The sequence below is a fragment of the Talpa europaea genome (assembly GCF_964194135.1).
Source record: "Talpa europaea genome assembly, chromosome: 2".
Lineage (NCBI taxonomy): Eukaryota > Metazoa > Chordata > Mammalia > Eulipotyphla > Talpidae > Talpa > Talpa europaea.
The window spans coordinates 62,148,595-62,172,797 of record NC_140068.1 but is presented as its reverse complement, the minus strand read 5'-3'; positions in this window follow the sequence as shown (position 1 = coordinate 62,172,797).

Below are 24,203 nucleotides of genomic sequence, written 5' to 3'. Positions count from 1 at the left end.
TATAACCATATAAATTCTCCATACATGTTATTAAATTGTCTTTCCTTTGCTAATCTATCTGATGCTGTTTTGATTTCTCCTCTTGTTAGAGAAGAACCCCGCAGGATTCAGGGTGATTTCTTTTGAGGTCCCTCTGCCTCCAAACTCCACCCCTCTACTGATACACTATCCTAAATGGTTTTTGTGAATTACTACTAGTTTTATATCTTTGAGTTAATGCTTAAATGATCTGTGCTCTAAAAGGCAGGGCTCCCTAAGAACATATTTGAAATGAAGTAAATATGTGTTTGGGGCAATGTCAGGCACATAGTAGTCATTTAATAAAAGGTGGGTTTAGATTTATTACAAAGAAATGCTCATACAAAACAAAATAACACCTCTAGAATGCTAGCTTCCTGAAGATAGGGATTTTTTGTCTGTTTTGTTCACTACTATATCTTCAGTGCCTGGGACAATATCAGGCACATATTAAGATTTAATAAGTAATTGTTGAATGAAATGATAGGCAGATTACTAAAATTCCCTTTGATAAATAAAATAACCATACAGTTCTCAACTAGTCAACAAATCCATGAAAAATTTTCCAACCTCAATGTGTCAAGTATATTAATATTAAAACTCTATCATACCCATTTCTACCCTCTCACTGGCTTTCTGTGATACTAATAATCATGGCTAAAGAGACTGTAGTTAAAAGAATGTTTTCATGTATTGCTTATGACAGTTGGAATTGTTATAAACTTTTTGAAAAATGTATTAAAATGGGGAAGCTTTTTTCTCCCATTAAGGTAATATTGATTTACAAGACCCTATATGATTTAGGAGAATACTTTGCACCTCCTCAGACATATGTCACCACACCATACCCACCACCAAATTACCCATAGTCCTTAACTCTAGATCGCTGTGTGTCCTTCCCCTGAGTTCCTATCCCTACTCTCCCTTTCCAGCCTCTATTCTGAAGTCATATTTCTAGGGTTTGCTTTGATTTAGTTTTGTCAGTTCCTTCATTCTGTTTTTCTATAGTCCACATATAATGAAATCACCTGGCATTTTTCTTTCTCCTTGAATGAAATGTTTTCAAAAAGCTCATATTTCATGGATCCAGTGATTTTCCCTCTGACATTTATATCATCAAAAATCATCCTATAAATATGAGAAAGATTGCTCTACAAAGTTATATGCTATGACATTATATACAGTAGGAAAATCTACAAAATACATAAATGCAGGAAAATGATTTTATGCTATTTGGGATTGGTCTCCACAAGAAGGTTCAGATAGGCTTTTTCCAAGATGCTCTCAGTAAACCTTTTCTAGTATGTGTTACCTCGTTATGTGGAAATAAGGATGACTGAGGTCTGTGGGCTTTGGGAGAAACTGTTACCATCACGTAAGGGATGCAGACTACTTAGATTTTAGAGATATCTACAGAAACAACATTTTTATCAGATACATATCACAAGGCGGGATAAACATCCATAGACAAAGATTTGTTATATGAAGTCATCCGCTGCTTGCCATGAGAAGCCCACTCCTCTCTCCTTGAAGTTCCATGCCCCTGAGCACAAGATGTAACTCCTAGTTTGCCCCATTTACTTCGGAATTTACAGCCTGTAAACTCCCCATACCTGTTATAAAATCTGATTTTTTCCTCCTACTAATCGATCTATCAATTTTCTTGTTTATCCAGTCTCAGAAGAGCCCAAGAGATAGGGAAATTTTTCCCTGAGCCCCAACTGCCCCATTCATTGGATGACATATTTTGCAAATATTAATATCCATTTTTGAAAGTATATAATGATATGATGTTGAAAAGAAAGTCAAAATACAAAATTATACATGTGTACATATGTATACATTACATATATAATTCTGTAGTTACATATATAATTCTGTAGTCTATTTTTTTCAAAATCTGTTACTTTGCAAGAATGTGCAGTTATATAATTAGTAACTGGAATAGGTTTAGTTATCCAGTGAACAAGTAATTTTTCAGTAAATTTCTCTTTTTGTCAAACAACATATGAATGAAGAAAAGGTCTTTGTTTTAGAATTTATGCCAAATAATGGTAAATAAGCCCAACTAAGAAATTGAAGGATATGTTATCATTGACTTAAAAAAAGAAGAAAAAGTCCCTATTCTAAAACTTTTACATACACAAAGAAGTTTTTACATCCTCTGAAATTTAAACATATATTTTGTTGTTTTTCTGATTTCTTACCAACATATATAAAAAATGTGTATTTCCAGGAGTTAAAGTACTAAGTCAGGAGTTTTTAGTTGTTTTTTTTTTTTTTAAATAACTAGTCATTCTTTTTTTTGTTTTTGTATAGAGGCATGTTTTATTTATTTGTTTGTTTGTTTGTTTTGTTTATACAAGCACTGGGTACAGTCAGAAGTGCGGGAGGGTGAGAGAATTCACCAGAGCCAGAGCAGGGAGCAGAGCAGGCAGAAGGACCGAAGTACACTGCTGAGGGGAGCAGCGGGCGGCAGGAGAGGTCTGCGCGCCATGCGGGACCCTCCTCCGGTGGCCGGGGAGCAGCCGGGGATTGAACCGGCGCCGCAGAGGCCACGGGCAGCTTCGCAACCCAGCGCTCAACCGCTGCGCCACCGGGGAGGCCCAGTTGTTGTTTATTTTTAACTATATGTGCAATAAGTATAAATTTTTTACCTAGGAAAATGAATTCATCAGTGTTTTTGCCTTCAGTGTGTTTCATTTTACTTTTTTAAAAGTTCATGAAACAGGGCCTCCCCGGTGGTGCAGTGGTTGAGCGCTGGGTTGCGAAGCTGCCCGCAGCCTCTGCAGCGCCTGTTCGATCCCTGGCTGCTCCCCGGCCACCGCAGAAGGGTCCCACATGGCACACAGACCTCTCCTGCCGCCAGCTGCTCCCCTCAGAAAAAAAAAAAATCCATGAGTTTAAAAAAAAAAGTTCATGAAACAGTGTAGTAGCATCAAGAGAAAGGAAAAGTACTTGAATTAGGAGCCCATTGCACAAGCATCTGTGATCATAAAAACTTTAAAATATTTGAAAAGGATCATTTAAAAACATTGTAGGAATGTGGAGATTTCTGGACCTACTAAACATAGAGCTTCCATATGACCCAGCAATTCCACTCCTAGGTCTTTACCCAAAGGACACAGAAACATCAATTCCAAAGAACACCTGCACCCCTATGTTTATAGCAGCACTGTTTACAATAGCTAAGCTTTGGAAACAACCCAAATGCCCAAAAATAGATGACTGGATCAAGAAGATGTGGTACATATACACCATGGAATATTACTCAGCATTCAAAAAAGATAAACACATGCAATTTGCAGCAATATGGATGGTGCTGGAAGGGATCATGCTCAGCGAAATAAGCCAAAAAGAAAAAGAAAAATACCAGATGGTCTCACTCATAGCAGGAATCTAGAAAACTTAAATAAGGGACCAGGAAAACGAATAACTATAAGAAAGTGAAAATCAAAATCAACAAAAAACTACGAACCAGAGACACTTTTAGGGGGGCGGGGGTGGGAGGGGAGGGATTGGGGTCAGAATGGGGGGGCTGCAATTGTATGGGGAATATAAAAATAAAATTTATTATTAAAAAAAACATTGTAGGAATGAATATGAGAGAATATGTGTTTCCAAAGATCATAAAAAGAGATTGAAGTAACTGTGGCATTAGACATTTAAATCAACCCATGTCTACTCCCAAATAAACACTATCATATGTTCATTAAATGATTATGTAAAAACCAAGTGCAACACTAACCACTTTAAATCACACACATTTAAAGGTCAACTTCTCAAACAATAAAAATTCAACATATATAAGCTACTCAGCTTACTATCTGGCTCTAGTAACCGCTCAAATGATTTTTGAGGGAAACGGAAATTTTATGAAAAATTTTATGTGTAATTTCATATGTGTTTTCTGGGGAGAGAGTCCATCACTATTTTCCGTAGTCTATTTCTCCCCACAAAATAACAATTACACTTAGGTATGGCATTTTAAAAACTCTGTGCTAAATATTCCATACATATTGAAGCAACAGCCCTTCTATTATGTGATCTCACATTTTTCCTAAATAAATAATGTGATTGTTGCCATAATTTTAATGGATATTTAAAGCAATGAAAGCAAAGATATACAAACGTTAATTTAGTACTTTAACAATGTCCTTGAGCATTATTGCTTTACTTTAAAAAATTCGGAACCATTTTTCTCAGTAAGCAGTTTCTCTCTTCCTAATGGTGTTTCTTTTGTGAGGATACTCTCTTGGGAAAAATAAAAATTTTCACAAATATGAACTGAAACAACTTTTAACTTTTTAAGTTTCTATCAATCATCATACTGTTTGGGGAGTAGTAAGTCTATTTGCCAGAAAATTCAGATCTTGTTATCTATCAAGCATTTATTCACTAGAAAAAACAGGCCATTAAGTAAAAAATGGATGAGGATGGAGATGAATTATGAGATACCTATAGAATTTTTAATGGAACTATGATGACTGGCAGCATAAAGAGAAGAAACATGATAACAATCTAAAGAATGAATGAATGTTTGACATTCGAACAGCTCAAGGACATATAAATTACTTCTATCCAGAATTATTAATTTAAATTCTAGGTCCTCAAAGTAAAATGTCATAAAATAAGGGAAGCTATGAAGTGCCTCTTGAGACTTAATTCTGACCAACAAGAGGATATGATGGCAACATGAGCATGACAGAAACAGGGAAAAAGACTGTGTAATCTTGGAGTTCACAAAAGAAAGGCCATGAAGCCTGGATATTTCTGGACATAATATTCTAGACTGTCTTCAAAAGCTGACTTTAAAAAGTTATTGGACTAAATAAGTACATATCAACAGCCAGAGAGACAAAGAAAAAAATGACTAATAAGGATCAAAGATCTGGAGCAATGAACTATGACTATACATTCAAATAATTTAAATAGTAAATGGTGGGAGGTGGACATCAGGAGAAACTGGCATAGCTCTGTCGGGAGCTCTCTGACAGGGTTGGATTTTAAGAGTCAAATATGGAGAAAGCAAGAAAAAAATGAAGGCAAGTACAAACAATAGCACAGATTTTTATGAGTAATATCAGGAAAGTGAAAGAGTGAAATTAGCAGAGATTAGCGGACAATACATTGTTGTTTAAAGCATTTGATATATGTCAAGTAGTACACACCATAAAGTATATGTTGTTATTTCTTCATTTTATGGATGAGAAAATTAAGGTAAAGTAACTTCTGCAATATCATATAACTTTAAAATAGGAGGGTAGATATTTCAAAACAGGGAGGGACACAGTGCTTACTTGTTCATCCTTCCATGCAGCAAACACCCATCCATTCTGACCTTTCTCCATTTCTCTCTCCCCTCCAGTGTGGTAGAGCAATAAAGTCAGATTGCTGAGCTTGGAGGAAGAAATTGGGCTAACTAACCCCTTCCTCTTTCTCTCTTAGGAGAGATCTACCTCTGCAAGCATCCCTTTCAGGTGTTCTCAGACTAGAAGTAACTTAGAAATGAAGGCTTTTTCCCATCAGAGAAGGTCTATATGACTTAGAATTTGCCTGGTACCTGCTGAGAAGGTCTTTCAATTGTGGGGTGCAGCTCTAGTACATTTGTTCTCAGATAAATCAAATTCTCTGACATCAGCACTATTAATCATGTAGTATACACATGATTATATACGCTATGTATACACAATTCTTTGTGAATTATGCTTCAATAAAGCTTCAAAAAATAAAATCTAAATACAATCTTTAAGAGCATCAAAAGGAGAAAAAGGCCCAAATAATGGAAAGAAGTATTCCCAATGTACCATTCAAGAGTCAAACAGTATCTTGAGTTTTGTGTGAGATTCCAGATAGCATCTGTTTAGAGTAGTATTGACAAAAAGGAGTATGTTCAGAAAGCAGTGAAGAAACAGTAAAGATCCCAGATGTTATGTCAATTAATAAAAATGTCAAGGGAGCTTGAAATTTTAGCCTCTAGAAGAAAAGTCTAGAGTCTACTGCTTGTAGACTGACTTTTGAGTCATTGAGCTGCTTTGGCCTCAGATAAAAATCTTGTGTAAAATGAAGGAAGTTGAAATTGATGAGGTCTTTATGATCCTGGTCTTCCACAAACTATATGCTTCCCTTTTACAGACATTAAAAATATCATAGTAAAAAGCTAGAGAATATGATCCTACTTCTGTAGAAGACAGGATCAGAGTCAGTGAATAACTGTTATAAAAGGTAAATTTGTAACTAAACATTAGAGAACATTCTAATGATTAGATGTTTCTAAAAGAATGAAATGTTAATAGCTTTTAAGAAGACTGAAAATTAAGTATTATTCAAGCAATGGGTGGATGATGATGATGATAGTAATGGTGATATTTATTATATTTTATGTATGCTTATTTATAATGTTTTTATCATTGTGCAGTACATTGAATATCTTCTATATGCCAGGCTCTGATAGGGGCATTTTAAACATGTTATTATACATATGAATGAGATTGTATTTCTATGATAGAGAATTCTTCAATGGCTGGAAGGATGGTTTACATCAAACATTCTCAAACTTTAGTATGGAGGACTTGGTAAAACATTGACTGCAAAGTCCTACTCCAAGAGATTCTGATTCAGGAGACCTGGAGAAGATCCCCAGAATTCACATAGTTAACAAGTTCTCAGATAATACTGATGCTGCTGGTCTAGGAACTATATTTTGAGAACCACTGGTTTAGATTATTTGCAACTTTCATACTAATACTTAGATGCTATGTTGCATTAATTACCTTAATTTTTCTTCATGAAAAACCAAGAGATTCCACAGAGTCAGATGTTAAAAGAACAAAATAGTAATAAAAAAATTGTATCTCTGAAAATATAACTTTACTCCATCTTTCCCTTCTTTCTTAAAATGTTGGTTTTCCCCTTTTTTAAAGTAGCATTAAAATGCTAAAGTTACTATATAGCAGAAGGCCAGTTTTTCTTCCTTTCTTGTGTACTTCAGACTCTCATTATTGTTATCTCCCAGGATCCGAGAATTAATGAAATCACATTCAGAAAAAGGAAACAAAACTGAATGCTAGAAAAGAAATCATTACTAGCATTCTGTAATGAGAATGCAGTTAAAGTGTTTCAAAATTCTAGAAAGATACGCTTTTTTACTAAGGGTGAGTTTGGAAGTATCTGAAGATGAAAATAGGGTAGGTAGGGGTGTGTGTGCATGCAAGCACACATACATGCATGTGTGTGTGCACACATGTGTGCGTGTATTGCAAAGAAAAGTGAAATTTCATCCCCAGTTGCGTCAGATGAATTTTCCATGCTATTTTTAGTGCTTTCACTATTTGGATTTGCAGCACCCCAGTGGTCTTCAGCTATTTCAAGAGGTGTCATGAAATTCTGAGAAGTTTCTCAAAATAACATTTTAAGTCTCAATTGAAAAATACATATTTGTTGTAGAGAAATTTTCCAGAGTGGTGAAAGGGACAAAGGAATATTTAGAAGTGAAATAAACAAAAACTTATACGGCATTTAAGCTTCCATTCTATGCTGGTTTCCACATGAATTGCAAATTTATTATATTCTGTGCTCACAGAAACTCAGTAACTAAATCAAACATAAATTGCCCTGCATATTTTGAAATGAAAACAAAACCCTCACATTTTCAGGCAATTCTCATTTTCTTATTAACAGATTGTTTGAACGGCTTAAGCTCTAATGATTATATCTCTGTGACTTTTTTTTTTAGATTTATTTATTTATTTATTTATACCTACCTACCTACCTACATACATACATACAAGCACTGGGTACAGTCAGAAGCACGGGAGGATGAGAGAATTCACCAGAGCCAGAGCGGGGAGCAGAGCAGGCAGTAGGACCGAAGTACACTGCTGAGGGGAGCAGCGGGCGGCAGGAGAGGTCTGTGCGCCATGTGGGACCCTCCTCTGGTGGCCAGGAATCGAACCAGCGTTGCAGAGGCTGCGGGCAGCTTCGCAACGCAGCGCTCAACCGCAACCAGGAAGGCCCTCTGTGACTATTTTGTACGTAGAGGTGAAGAACTGTTTTTCTGATGTCTTAAGAATTTTATTCAATTAATGTTTAAAGTTACCGTTAACACAAACTGGATGGTGGTTCACAGACAATTTTACAAAAGAAATTTGTCTTTTCAAATCATGTTAAATCTCTTTTCTCTTAAAACTTACTTGAAAGCTGGAAAGAGGAAACAGTGTCTGGGATTTGAAGGGTTTCTGGACCTCTAGATAAAAATATAGAACTAAGATATTAGTGTTATAATTACATTAACTAGGTGCTAACAGAAAATTATATTTAATTTTAAAAGTATTCAGTCTCTGTTAATTGTCTTGTGTACAAGAAAGAAACAGGATCCACCTTTTAAGACACCAAACACATGTGTGTGTGTGTGTGTGTGTGTGTGTGCTATTCTGTTGGGTAAGGGAAGATCTTTGATAGCTGAGGATTGGCAGAACTCTGATTAGACAGAACAAGGGAAGGCCTGGACACAGAGGTTGGCACTGTCATTTTACCTTCCTCTCTCCTTGGGGTTGACTTCCTGTGGATTCTCATTGGGTTCGTCGTGCCTGCCCTACTCCAGTATTCTTAACATTTAAACTGATGCCAACTTTTCATAAACACAAATATCTCGTTCATACTTCCCTTAGAAGTTCTAACATGTCCCTAAGGATTAGGGGAGGCAAACCCCAGTTTGGAATCATGGTATTTTCTTTGTAATCTAGTAGCAAAAGGGAGTGACTGTCTCTGGTATTATAAAAATAACAGTTTTGATGCATTTTTATGAAATAAAAATAAATGAGAAGATTGACTGTTTTCTTAAATTTATTCATTTGCTTCCTCCCAACCCCCTCCACCTCCCAAAGATTCTGGAATTTCTCTTAGAGCTCCTTTCTCCAGTTGGAAATTGTTGCTCAGTTTCTACACCATGGTTGTCAGGGGTTGTAGTCTAAGGCAGCTGTATGTAAGTGGCAGTGGGGAAAATGGCACCTATTCAATGCTGGCCTTGTCACAGAGATGGATCTGTAACAGTCATGTCAAGTGAAGATTTTACCAAGTGCCCTCCAAACACTCATTTGAAGAATGTGTGTGTGTGTGTGTGTGTGTGTGTATACCACCATGTATTCATGTACATACCCAACCAGCAAGATGTGGAAAACCAGTTTCTTAACAGCTGTTTCTAGGCAGAAGCAATTTCAAAATCCTTCAGTCTTTAAATGTCAGCTATTACACAGGTACAAACACCAAATATTTAGAGAAAATGGAATTATAAACAGCCTTAGGATATTACTCTTTCCCTTCTACCCGTCAAGAATCAATTTGTGTCTTTAACTTTCCATTTTGGTACAAACTCCAGGACAAGGAGAGAGTGCATAAGAAAAATAAGATTTAAAAAATGTGGTAAGGAAAGTACCAAAGTGTCTATTTGACATTTTATTGTCCAAACAATTCTCAGCATGGGTGTCAGAGGACTAAAAACTCGCAGATATTCCTGTGAATGCTGAGGAGTTCATAAGAGAGGATAACATCATAGATTTTTAGAAACCACTCATCTCACTAAGAAAAAAATTAAATATATTTACTTTTAGGACAATTAATAACTTATTTTCTCACCAAATAGGTGAAAGTTCACAGTGTCATATTTTAACTGTTAGTTTGGATAAGAGGAGTAAGAAACAAAAATTTCCTGTGTACCCAGAGTGGGAGAAATGTAATTTAAGCATTTTTAAGGTATGAATTACATAGGTTTATTATTTCTCACATTCCTTTGGATTGAATTGGTGATTCTTCTAATGACATCATCTGGCCCTACTGCCCCTGGTATGGCTACATTTAATTAGTAACTGGGCTAGACTGGGAGGTCCAAGATGACGTCACTTATTTCTGGGTTCTTTGGGTTGGCATGTTTTGGTGCTCCTCTGTGTCATCTTTGATCTCGATTTCTCCACAGTATGATAATCTCATGACTACAGATTGGAAACTGAAAGAGTATAAGTATTGCCAAAGCTTTTAGGCTCCAGGACTCACACATCATTTCCACTATATTCTCTTGGTCAAAGTAAGACAAAAGGTCTGTTTTGAAGAGAGTGGAAAAATAGATTTCCTCTCTTGATAGAAGAGTGGTAACATTCCATTGTAGAAATGCACTTACAGAGAAATAGTCTTCGTATTATAATGACCTGCCATACCTTACTATAAAGGCTAGTATATATATATATATATATATATAACTTCTGCTGCTAAATTGGATAGATGTAGCTGAAGACACCTATCTTATTCTGTTCTCTGGTAGAGGAGGGAAAAGTATTTGTTACTGATAACCCTCTGATCTCTTGATGTACCTTTTCCTGCAATGAGGGTTGTAAGATGCACAAAGCTCCCAGTGTCATTTTATCTATGGTTCTTTTCAAGTTTGCCCTGGTCATTTTTGAATTCACCTCTATCCCTCTATAACCTCTAAAAATCAACCCTTTCTACAGGAAATTACTAGTAGATTGTTTCTTTTGGAACTTGCTACTCTTTATATTTATAATAAAACAAACCAGGCTTCCCCTGCTTCAAGTGTTAGTGTTAGTAGCTTCAAATGTTAGTAAAGCATGAAATTGTTTCCAAGGTCAAAATTAATGTGAAATGTTAGAGTTCCATGGTAATGTGGTCTCAATTATGCTCAGTAATAACAATTATGCAAAGCAAGAATCATTATCTGTAATTCTATGCATTATCTTTTAAAAACTGAGATAAAAGATAAAATATTTTTGGAATATAGACATCAATATAACCACTAAAAATGGCAGACTTGAAATATGAATCTTTAATATTTGCATTATATTTGATTCCAAACAACTCAAAGTGGTTTCACATATGTTATTTATCCTTGTCATTCTCAGTGAAGTAAATTTTAAAGTCCATTTTGCCTACTTTATTGAAATAAAGTCGTATGCTTCTTGTACTTCTCCAGAAAAGCATGTCTAGTTACTAAAACACATTTACACATTTAGATTTAATGTCTATGCTACAAACTATCCAGATAGTTCAGGTTACAAAATGGCAGCTATATGTATAACCCTTTCACAATCGTGTTAATGGCCTATCCCACTAACAGTACCTGAATAACATACTTACTTTTGACATTTGAGATGGTCTATATTCAAGGTGCCAAACTTAGTATTGCTCAACATACTTATTATTATTAAATAAATATCACATAAGCATTAATCTTTGTACTACACAAATACATCGTACCTCTGAAGCTGAATTTAATCTACGAGGGTTTGCAATCCCATGGGAGAGACATGTATTTTGATAGTTACAGTATCAGAGATGTATAGAAGAAAAGCTATGAAAGTTTAGATCATGAGGCCTTTAGATATTGACCAGGAGTCAAACTCATGATTCCCTCCCTCCTTTGTCTATTTCTGCACTTACCTCTGTATCACCTAAGAGAATTTTGGGGATAAAAGTAATAGAAGACACAATTAAAAATGTTCTAAACACTAGGTGCGTTAGTGAACTCGTATAACAGGAAGTCCTAGGATAGTGAGGTATCAGAAGTGACAAATTCAGTGGCCAGATATCATCATAGCATCCCTGTGTCTTACCTCTCTGCTTTTCTCAGCATGTCATGGCACATACTTGTAGTCCCAAGGCCAAGATGAAGCAGCAGCTTCGGGCATCACATCTTTTCATACCAATGTCTGTAGGCAGAAACAGAGACTTTAGTTCTCCCTTATGTTTCTTTGTAAGAACTAATAAATCTTTCCCAAACATATCTCATTGGTCAGAATTAGGTCACATGACCATCCCCAAGCCATTCACTGATAGTGATTAGTAGTTGTTACCAAGATTAGCTTAGACTAATCTAGATTCTTTTTCCATGAGGATATAATTATGCAGTAAAAACAAATAACTGAGCAAATGTAGGTCTCTCTTAGCAAGAAAGAAGTGGGGATAAGAGAAAGTTTGGGACAGGCTACCAAAAATATATCATACTACCTCTAAAACTGATCCTTCTCCTAATTTCCTTATTTTATTTCTTGGTACCACCAATCTCCCTTTCACTTATTGGACTCAAAATCTTAATGGTTCTTTGACAATACTCTCCATGTTTCCCGTATATTTTATTTCCAAGAAATATAAATATTAGTGCCCATGTCTTCACAATACCCCCAAGTTCCAGTTCTGACTGGAATATGGCAAAAGTCTCTTAAAATAAAAAAATCAAGCTATTATACAAACTAGATATTTTGAAATTGAAATAATGTTCTATTAATGCTTTTCTGTTAGGAAAACCTTTATAAACTGCAACCAAGCCAAAATTTCCTGTCTCTAACATATATTTTTTGAGTCAAGTTTTTGCACTCTTGAATTCAAGTTTACAGCGTCACTAAATTACTCTTTCTCAGGTCCGGTCCTGGTTATATCAAATGTCTGCCCAAAAACTTTCAATAAAGCTTCCCTATACATCTGGAATTAAATACAAACCACTTATCACAAGATTCAGGATTTCCCACAGTATGAGCTCAAATTAAACTTTCCTAGTTTATCTCTCATTATTTCCCAAAATAGAAACAAAATATCTGCTGCATACTGTGCAATCAAAATAGATTCTTTATAATTCTATAAATGTGTCAATGTCCTCCCAACTGTATATGTGTGCTAATGTGGATGCTTCCATTTTTGATGTTTTTCTCATCAACGTCAATGCCATACCTATGATTGAATGTTATAGCAAATCTCTCTTGTCTTTAATAAGTCAGATGTAATTTTGTGTTCTTTTATTTGACAGCTCTTGTGCTTATGGCTATGGTAACCATGTTTTCAGAACAAAACTCATAACTTAAAATCCATCATGGATTTTGACAATGAAATGGACACAAAACAGATCATATCGGGGCCATTACTACAGTTGAATTTGTTAATTTTCTATACTTGATGGTAAACTCTGCAATGTGAGAAAATGGGTTTTACCTCTTAAAGAACTAGAGTACAGGCAAGAGGTGTGGGAGATGAGAGGATTCACCGGAGACAGAGCAGGGAACAGAACAGGCAGATTGACTGAAATACACGGCTGAGGGGAGCAGTGGGACAGGAGAGGTCTGCTGCACCATGTGGGTCACCTCCCTAGTCAGGGATCGAACCTGTGCTGCAGTGGCTGTGGATAACTTCACAGTGCTGAGACTTACCCCCTTGCACCACCAGGGAGATCCCTATAAATATTTTTATGTAAACTTCATAGTAAGTAATTAATTATGACCACACAGCTATCATACACTCTTCAATTGTCTTAAAATTTTATTATAATATGAAAGTAATAACTATTGAAGGAGTATGAACTGAGTAGCTAGACAACAGGAGTGGGGCAAATTTTTCTTCATACACTTCTATATTTGTGGATGTATTTACACATATTGCTTATTAAAATTAAATAAAAAACTTAAGAGGCTAATAGGAAAATGTAGCTTTTAACAAAAGGTTTAACAAAGGGTTTATGCTTAATTTATCTTTTTAAACACAAAGGTATGTAGCTTAGTGCCACACCTTCAAAAGAATTCTTCTGCACACAGAATTTATCAGTGTTGGTAGTATCTCTAACAAATATAGTAAAAAAGAGAAAACATTTATTCTAGTAAACATCAGGTATAAACAACTGTATTGTAGGGTATACTAGATGCATGTTGATCCTCAGTGATTAACACCTAAAATTTATATAATGTTATATAAGTTATGTAATGCAACGTTACTCAAAAAAAATCTTGAAAAAATCTTTATCTTATTTTGATTAAGACAACACAACCAAAAGGAGTACTACTGATGGTGTCAAAAGGCACCAATGACTTCCATGTCCTTTGATTTCTTTCCTCATGCTTTTGAGATGTAATGATTCTTCTAGATCTGCCTTTAGGTTTTCCACTTAATGAATCAACTACAACCTGTCCACACACTTATAGATAACAAGCTTGTTTCTTCCGCCCAGTTATAACAATGTCACAATGAACAACTTTGCATCTCCCCTCATAAGCAAGTGCAAGGCAAGTAAGAGACTGCAAGTGTCAGTCCCAACTCTCTTTTCTCTGCAGTTCCTTCTCTGATCTACAGAAATGCCCATTTTCTTTCGCTTATACTGGTTGTCCTAGGACAGGAGGGAGGTTCTTCCCTCCCACTGTGCCTTGAGAGATCACACAATAGAATATGTCAAGTGGCCGCCCTGTAGCAGTCTGTTGACCTTGCAAGAGTCAGGGCTGTTCTCACATAGTCTGCCATCTGCCCACATCTGGCTTCACTGCCCAACCTTAACACTTCAGTGAATGCTTTCACACCTTTCCTGAGAAAGAAAAAAAATACGTGAGCAAATCCCAGTTTGTTGTGTTTTAGCTGGTTAAATGAAGCGTAGTCTAGCAAAAAGGGACAGAACAAATATATTGGAAATGTGCCACTGTCTTCCTTTGTGACCACAGAGAAGCCACTTTGCCTTTCTGTGTCTCCATTTCCTCTGTTATGAAATTAAAGGATTCATCCATATTTTAACTAATTTAACAAAAAAATTACCTAAAATTGTTAAGGTACTTAGTACTTTTGACCTTTATTTAGAATTGAAAGAGTAGTCATGTGCATACATATTAATTTTGACCACTAAAGATTATTTTTACCAGTCCAAAAGTCTGGAGGTAACAGAATGATTTTGTGTGTGTAAATCTATTGCTATCACTAACTGAAAAATCTTGCAAAAACTTTCTATTTTATTAACTTATGCTAACCTTCAAATCTTCCTTAGCATAAAATTTTTGGTCATATTTGTATTTACTTCCCATTCTTGATACTTTAAATATCAGACTAAGAATTTTATGGAGTAAGATTATTTTCAGTTGTAGAAATATAATCCTCCAATGTATATTTCAAACAAGAAAAACAGAATCTTTACACATTAATGCTCACTTGAAACCACTGAGATAGATTTCTTTAAACTTCATTAGATTTTTAAAGCCACCCTTGATTATGGAAAACAGAACATTTCTTGCCTTGATTCTCAGAAGACTCAATTTCCATAGTTGTTTAAAAATATGAAATTCCAGATTTAATAATATTCTTTTCAAAATGCAAATAAAACTTCAGATAGGTCCAGATCAACCTTTTTTCCTCCAGAAGTTGAGTGATTGTCAGTCTCAAGAGGGAACCACCAAAATTATTTTGTTTATTTATGCTTTATGCAAACTAGCTTATCAGAAAGGAGGTCTGGATCCAGAAATTATTTGAATACAGTAGTAAAAATTGGGATGTTCTATTTGATTTTTAAAAACGATTTATTTTATTTATGCAAACAAGAGCAGGGGTGTAGGCCAGAAGTGTGGGTAGTAAGAGGATTCCCCAGAGACAGAGTGGGGAGCAGAATAGGCAGATCTACTGAAATACATTGCTGAGGGGAGGAGAGTGCGAGACAGGAGAGGTCTGGTATGCCATGTGGGTCAGCTCCTTGGCCTGGGATCAAACTCCTGTTGCAGTGGCTGGAGATAGCTTCATAGTGCTGACATTTAACCCTTTGTGCCATCTGGAAGGCCCCAAATTGGGATGTTTAAAAAAGAAGGTATCAGCAGGTGGGGCACTGCATATTGGGAGTTGGGTCACTGGGGAGGAGAGAATAAGAGAAAGAGAGACTGTGTCAAAGACAAGACAACCTAAAAATGTTGCCACTTCTTATGGGCCTTCCTGGTGGTGCAAGGGGTTAAGAGACAACCTATGAAGGTACCTGCAGCCACTGCAGCATGAGTTTGATCCCCCACCACGGAGGGAGCCATATGGTGCAGCAGACCTCTCGTGTCTTTCCCGCTGCTCCCCTCAGCAGTGTATTTCAGTCAATCTGCCTGTTTTGTTCCCCACTCTGTCCCTGGTGAATCCTCTCACCCCCCCACATCTCTGGCCTGTACCCCAGTTCTTATATGCATAAATAAATAAATATTTAAAAAAAAAGTTGCCACTTCTGAGAAGAGGTGACTGAGAATCCCACACGGAGGTTTTATAGCCCAAACTCTAGAGTATCCAAACATGTCAGAGGGCTTTGAAAGGAGCTGATAAAATCTGAAAAGACCAGTCACACAAGCAATTCTATTGCCGAGTCTGTGAAGTCTCTAGAATAGAACAATATGAGTCAGAGAGTAAGAGACAACAGGGAACTTAGAATAGACAGTTACCACCTGTACTTTTTTTTTATTAAATTATAGATATCTCTTCAATTAAACCAGAATATCCCATAAAGTTGATAAATAAACCATATCTTTCATTTGGGTGCTTTGGTGGCAGGGACATATAGTTATCTTTATTTGCTATAACTTGGGAATTGTTCAGTCAAAATTTAGCTATTTGAAGGTATGGGTATGAAGGGAGACCATTCTTCCCCTCCCAAGTCATGGAGATTTCACGGTTAGATTTTATTTTAAAGAAGAGAAATTTAAGTCAATTTCTCACTTAAGAATAAGTCAAATGCTCCACCTAAGAATAGTTCCTGTTTTCTGTGTTATGTCTTTCCCTGTCTTCTTTTGATAAAGATATGTCTTAAAATATTAAAAGTACATTTCTGGGCCTCCCCGGTGGCGCAGCAGGTTGAGCACTGTGCTGTGAAGCTGTCTGCAGCCTTTGAACCCAGTTCAATCCCCGGCCGGCCAGGGAGAAACCTACATGGCGTGGCAGACCTCTCCTGCCTTGCCCGCTGCTTCCCTCAGCAGTGTCTTTGGTCCATCTGCCTGTTCTGTTCCACGCACTCTCTGGTGAATTCTCTCACCCTCCTGTACCTCTGACCTGTATCCCAGTTCTTGGATAAATAAATCTTTTTAAAAAAAATATTTATTTATTTATTTATTTATTTATCTATTTATCTATCTATCTATCTATCTATCTATCTATCTATCTATCTATCTATCTATCTATCTATCTATCTATTTATTTATACAAGCACTGGGTACAGTCAGAAGCACAGGAGGTTGAGAGAATTCACCAGAGCCAGAGTGGGGAGCAGAGCAGGCTGAGGGGAGCAGCAGGCGGCAGGAGAGGTCTGCGCGCCATGCGGGACCCTCCTCCAGTGGCTGGGGAGCAGCCGGGGATTGAACCAGCGCTGCAGAGGCTGCGGGAAGCTTCGCAACCCAGCGCTCAACCGCTGAGCCACCGGGGAGGCCCTAAATAAATTAATCTTTTAAAAAAAAAAGTACCTTTCTGTATTGCAATTCAAAACAATATCCACAAACTGGTGTTCTTTATTCTTACCCCTTGTTAACACTGAAATATTGCAGAGACGTTTTAATTTATGCAAGTGTGGACTTCTGTACAAGACTGTAGCATTGATATTAAATCCATTTTTCTTCTGCAAAGTTGAATGCAGTTCACAATATAGTAGAACTTTGAGTTTCAAGGATTTAACTTTTATGACTTCAAGTATTCCAAGTGACACCAAAGGACCTTGAAATATAATAATTTACCATTTCATTAAGATTAGAATCTGAAAGCACATGCTTGATATAAGAGCAAGATCACAACTGTCTGAACTTTTTTTGTCATGTTTCAGCTTCCGTCTGTAAAGAATGGAAACAGTCTGGGATACATGTGAGTTTATAATATATAATGTGATTGGAACCAGATCCCTTCTGAAAGTTCTCTTCCCCTCCTTGCCTGTCCCTTCCTTCCCTCTCTGCCATTCCAATTGCTGCTTTTAAGCATATCAGAAGGTTACCTAGTAAGGGAAATTTGACACATCAATTAGTGATTTTACATTTTAGCCCATTAAGGGACATTTGCACTTGAGAAAGGAGAACTGAAGAGAGTGATGTTTAATTGAAAAAAAAAATTTTCTAAGAGGTTGGAATTTCAAACACAGTTTCACTTAGGTTGTGGGGGTATTTCATGACAAAGGTGATATAAATGGTGAAAATGCATCCCACCACAATATTGTGTCATGACACACAATAGTGCGTGAATTTATTATATTAAACAACTATTTCTTGCTATAAATGTGAACATCATTTCAGTAAGTTAAACACACTCCTATAAAGCTTCTTGAAAACATACATAAACTCCCTGCCCCATTTTGGACCCGGAAATCTATGTTTTTTTCATAAGATTTACCGGAGGTTTGTAAATTATATTAGCCTTTTTAGGAGTCATTTTTTTTGGCTTTGTTAAATTTTCTCTGTTGTTTGTTGTGTATTTTATTTATAACATTTCTCATGTTACTATTTCCTTTCTTTGAATTTCTTTGGTCTTATTTTACTATTTCTTTTCTACCTTCTTGAAATAGATGCTTGACTCACTAATTTTCAGCCTTTCCTTTGTGAATTATATGAATTTTAAAAAATAATATATCATACAGGTTTTAAAACATAGTTTTTTAATATTACTTATTTAAAAATTACTTTCTAATTCTACAGTTCTTTGTATTCATTTTATATTTTTCTTAATATTCAAATATATAGGGACAGTATTGATATCTTATTTCATCGCAAAATTTGCAGAGACCTTTTTTGCATTGCTGGCTGAGAGCACACATTATTCAAAATTTTCTTTTTGGTGCTTAGAGTTTATAATATACAGCTATAGTATGCATTTTAAAAAATAACCCTTGTCTATTCATGCTAGCAGCTGTAGTGCATAGTTTTGTTTCTCCTACCTATTATGTTTCTCCTACCAATATGAATAGTTTATTCATATTGCTTTATTACCTTATTTTTTAGTGTGAGCTCCATTTTTTATTTTCCTGGAAAATTATTTACAGAAAGTCTTTCAGTTCAAATACAATAAAATATTTTTTAGTACACTTTCTTTTGCTTTTGCAATGAGTTCCCCCCACCCTCCCCAGTCTGGCACCTCAACAAACTAAATTTGAGCTTGAGATTTTTTTTTAAAGATTTATTTATTTATTTATTTATTTATTTATTTATTTATTTATTTATTTATTTATACAAGCACTGGGTACAGTCAGAAGCGCGGGAGGGTGCGAGAATTCACCAGAGCCAGAGCAGAGAGCAGAACAAGCAGAGTGACAAAGTACACTGCTGAGGGGAGCAGTGGGTGGCAGGAGAGGTCTGTGCGCCATGTGGGACCCTTGCCCCAAGGCTGGGGATCGAACCAGTGCTGCAGAGGCTGCAGAGCAGCTTCACAGCCCAGCGCTCAACTACCGTGCCACCAGGGAGGCCCTGAGCTTGAGATATTTTTTAGACTATTCAGATGATATGAATTGGATTACAGATACATAGGAAGGCTAGCTTATAGTGGTAAGGACCCAAATACCACCCCCTTCCGGTACTGCACCCTGGGGGGCAGTCCTCCCTTTGCAGTCTCTTCTGGTGGTAATGATATTAAGATGATGGGTTGGGTTTACTTCAAGGTATTTTGACAATGAGGTCATAATGGGTCTTTTGGGTCCTTAGATTTATGAGGACTGGTCTCTGATTAAACATCCCAGGCTGGATGGATTCTAGGATTGGCTGTCTGGGCCCTATACATCTAATTTAATAAAGGCAGAAGTTCACTTTTGCAAATCCTCTATGGGTTTCAGCAGCTTTCCTTCATTCCCATTCTTGCATTATAATCTTTCTCTCTTTTCAGCTTCTGAATGATTATAAGAAAAAAATTTTTTTAATTGTATTTTTTTAAATTGAGGGTAACATTAGCTTACATTAGTGTTGGTATTTTGGAAGTATGAGACTGCCACTCCTGCCACCACCACCACCTTCCCCCCCTCAGAAATACCCATATTCTACCACTATAGTCCATTGTTCTCCCTTCCCTATTTGTTCTTCTCCTTTCTCAACTCCTCCCCCTCTGTATACTTCAATTCTGTAGTCAACTTTCAAGTGTTAGTTTTTAAATTTGCTTATCTAACCCTTAGTTTGGTTTCTCTCTATTCCACATATAAATGCAATACATCTGCATATTAAATTTGCTTTTCACTGTGAGAAATGATCTAAATAACCTAACCTGCCATATGACTCTAAACAGGAATCTTCAGCTTGATGTGTTCAGCCCAGTTTTCCCATGAAACAGAAACTGTTACCATCTGAAGGTCTGGATCACAACATGAGCACAAAAGGGCTAGTCTCCTTAACTCCATTCTAAGAAATAACCATGAGATAGACTCAGATGGAGTCTCTGTAGCTGAGAGACAGACACTTAACAAGGGACAAAAATCTGTCAAAAGTGGGTACTGGGAAGAACAAAAGAGTAATGTTCACAATGCAAGCACTGTTTTATTTAATTCTTTCATCACCATTAAAAACTAAAGAAGATGCAAACCCAGCTCCAAAAAGCAATGAAGGATTATCTGCACAAGCAGCACATAGCATGAAGACTTCTACAGGGGCTTTTTGAGCTCCCCTCCTCCCCAAAGTTCCAGTTTGCTTGGTAATGACTTAAATCTCTCAGCCACCAGCTGTCAAGACAACCCACTTCTCCCCCCTCTCTCTACATACCTTTAGCTTCTTCCCTTGTCTGGAATCCTTAAATCCTTCTTACCTAGAATCATATACTCTACTTGTTTGGACTTTAAAAATATTTTTTTTCACTACTACAACATACTGATCAGGTCAATAAAGTCCCACAAAGGATTAAGAGGTAAGACAGAAAGAAACTTTACAAATACTTTTTACTTTAAAGTTTTTTTTTGCTATCTCCCAAGTTTTCAATGTATATAATATAGAACTTTCAGGAATGGAAGACTAACATAAATGATACTTAAGTGTTGAGGTGAGAAAGAAACTTAAATGAGTCACTATGGCAAATTATTTGCCTTAATGAAAAAGGTATTTTTTTTCGTAGTCACCGAACACCCATCTTATTGGACAGGAATCCAATATCTTAGGATGGAATTGTTCCTTGTTCTTTTTTCTTTTTTTCCAGCAATAATGTCCCTGTAAAACACTACTGGTCATCTAATGCTGCCTTATATTTCCTTAGTCCTGGATTCTTTACGATCAGTTGCCATGTAAGGTGATTTAATATCTATGCACAAATAATTTCAGAAGAAATTCTTCCAAAGATACAATGACTTGCAGACATGCAGAATTTAAGTCAACTCCTCTCAGCAATATATCAAGTGCCCTAATAACTGACCTGGCAGTTTTTTGTCTCGGATTTCCATATTGTTGCCAGAAATATGTTTTGGGGAAAGTTTAAGTGCTTTTCAAATGAAAGTAAAGTAAATCGGTTCTTTTGTAAGATATAATACCAGACTTTGTTTATTTGTTTTAAAAAGAAATAGGTTGGATTAATTTGAAAATCATTTCTCTTGGTCTTGGTGTTTTATGCTATTTTTATCACCTATGTTTATCCCTTAAGACATAGACACTTTTTAACAGCCACAAATGAGGTTTAAAAAAAAAAACAACAAACAACCAAAGCACAAAATAAGATATTCTCATTTAGATAGTCAGTTTTCACCAAACTCTCTAGCATACCAAGCACTCACACTCAATCTCTATGTCTACCCTCCTCCTTTCCTTACCTTTGTTCACATGATTAAGAGAAACACACGTGCCTGTCTCTCCTCTCACCAGTCTGTGACCCTGCACATAGGGACCATGCCTGCGGCATGGAAGATGTTCAATGTTCTGTTTCATGAATTCTAACATACATTCACTTTTCATGTTTTCATAACCTAAGTAAAGATGCTTCTTCCAATAAAGAGCAGGTCATACTTTATTTATTTTTTTTTTTTTTTTTTTTTTTTTTTTTTTTTTATAGAGGCATGCTTTATTTATTTGTTTGCTGGTTTGTTTGTTTGTTTTGTTTATACATGCACTGGGTACAGTCAGAAGCGCGGGAGGGTGAGAGAATTCACCAGAGCCAGAGCGGGGAGCAGAGCAGGCAGAAGGACCGAAGTACACTGCTGAGGGGAGCAGCGGGCGGCAGGAGAGGCCTGCACGCCACGTGGGACCCTCCTCCGGTGGCCGGGGAGCAGCCGGGGATCGAACCGGCGCCGCAGAGGCCGCGCGCAGTTTCGCAACCCAGCGCTCAACCGCTGCGCCACCGGGGAGGCCCAAAGAGCAGGTCATACTTTAAATGCAAGCATTTTATCCATAGTGGCATGCAAAATAATTTTGCATCTTATAACTTAATAGTATCTTATATTTCATGAAATATGATATTGAATTATATCTAATATATTTTCATACAGGGCTTGGGGTAATCTGTAAATGCTTTTTATTTTAAAATATATAAGGTAAGTGACAAAATGATAGACATTCATAATGTGGAGTAAGAAAGAAATTTTCTAAATATTAAAAAAAATCAGTTGCAAGCCAAACAGTACATATTTATTGTTTACTGTTTGGCAGGCACTATTCTTGGTACCATGGACACAACAGTGAACGAGATAGCCTTGTAGAGCTTACATTATGGTGGGGAGGAATTGAAAATGAATTTTAAAAATAAATATATATAGCCAGTTGAATTTTAAAAATAAATATATATAGCCAGTTTAAGTGCTATGAAGGAAAAAACGCAGTGGTCAGGAGTAAGTTAGATAGGTATTTTAGATGAGGTTGTCAGGCTGGTCTACTCTGAAGAGATGATATTTGTACAGGGAAGAAAGCAAAGATGTAAGTTATATGCTTTGTGGGATTTCCTAGGTGTAGAACATTCTAGAAAAAGAAAGGGCAAGGAAGTAGAATATCCCAAAAATGGAGGACATAAGCTGGGAGAGTTTGAGAATACAATAGAGGCTAGTGTGCTCCACCCAGAAAGTGTGTGTGAAAATTCTAGAAGAAACCACAGAGGTAGTTGGGGCCTAGCATGTAGGACCTTAGCATTGACTCTAAGGATTTTGCTTTAAACTGGGAACTATGTGGCTATTAAGAATTTTGAACAAGGAGTGATATGGCCTGGCTTATGTGTGGGGTTGTATGCTACTCTCTGTGGGGATGAAGACTGGGGAATGGTAGAGAAAAGATGACAAGGATAGGAATAGAAAGAACAGTAAATAGGCCACTACAGTGATCCAGATGCAGGTGGTAGTAGCTGAACTAAGGATGGAGTGGGAGCAAGGGACATGATGGTATTCTGGATAAATTCCAAACATACACTAGTTAAGATTAGCTAATAAATTAGATATGGAGCACGGAAGGAAGAAATCAAGGAAGATGGCAAGATTTTTGAAGGAAGCATCTGGTATAATGGAGTTGCCATTTACAATGATGGGAAGGACTATGGGAGGAGTAGTTTGGAGGAGGAAAAAAAAGAGCTTATTTTGGCTGTATTAACCCTTTGCACTCCGCTGTCCCCTCTCAGGGGACATCGGAATTCTAGCATATCACTCGGATGTCCCCTCTCAGGGGACATTGCAATTTATTAGTGGTTACGGGGAATTGAGTTATTTCAACGCAACTTTTTGAGACATGCATGTTTCCCTGAAGTTTTATCTTGAAATGGCACAAGAAATTAAATCAAAATATCGTAAAATTACTAAGATATGTACAAGAAATGTCAGCGGGTTTTGTGTCTGACGAGAACGTGAGATGCGTGCTCACGACAGTCCGAGCACTTCGCGAGGCCACTTGAAAAGAGCAATAAGGGGAGTTTGTAGAAGAAAGGTCGGTTTTCGAACATAGAGCGCACTGTATAGTGAGATATGTAATTACAAATAAACAAGTCTACATCTGTAGGAAAAGATTTTCAAAGCTGAGCTCATTTTGGTTTGAAGCTTTGAGCAGTGCACGAGGAGAAAATCGGAAAAGTGATTCTTTTCTTAGTGAATAAATTGTTTGGTGAAAGCTATTTTGGTAAATATCATCTTGTCAGTTAGTAATAACAATAAGAAATTTTCAACCCATGCATTTATTCATATTTCTATTAGAACAATGGCAAAGCATCCAACCACGAATGAGTCTCATGACACAAGTAGTAGTAAAGATGAGCTCCAGATAGACCTCTATACAGCCATGTCAAACTTGCACTAATCAGCCTGCAATGCATATTGGGGAGTGTTACAAAACTTATCATACTGTACAAAATTATAAACAATAAAATATTGGTTTTTTTGCAAATATACATTCCTCGATGTCACCCAATTCATGTAAGTCCAATATCATTATAATACGTTACTTGGTTCCAAAAATTTATACTAAATAATACGAGGGTCTGTAAATGCACTTTTCCACCGCAAAGTAGCGTCGAGTACCTGTTAGCCAATGTCC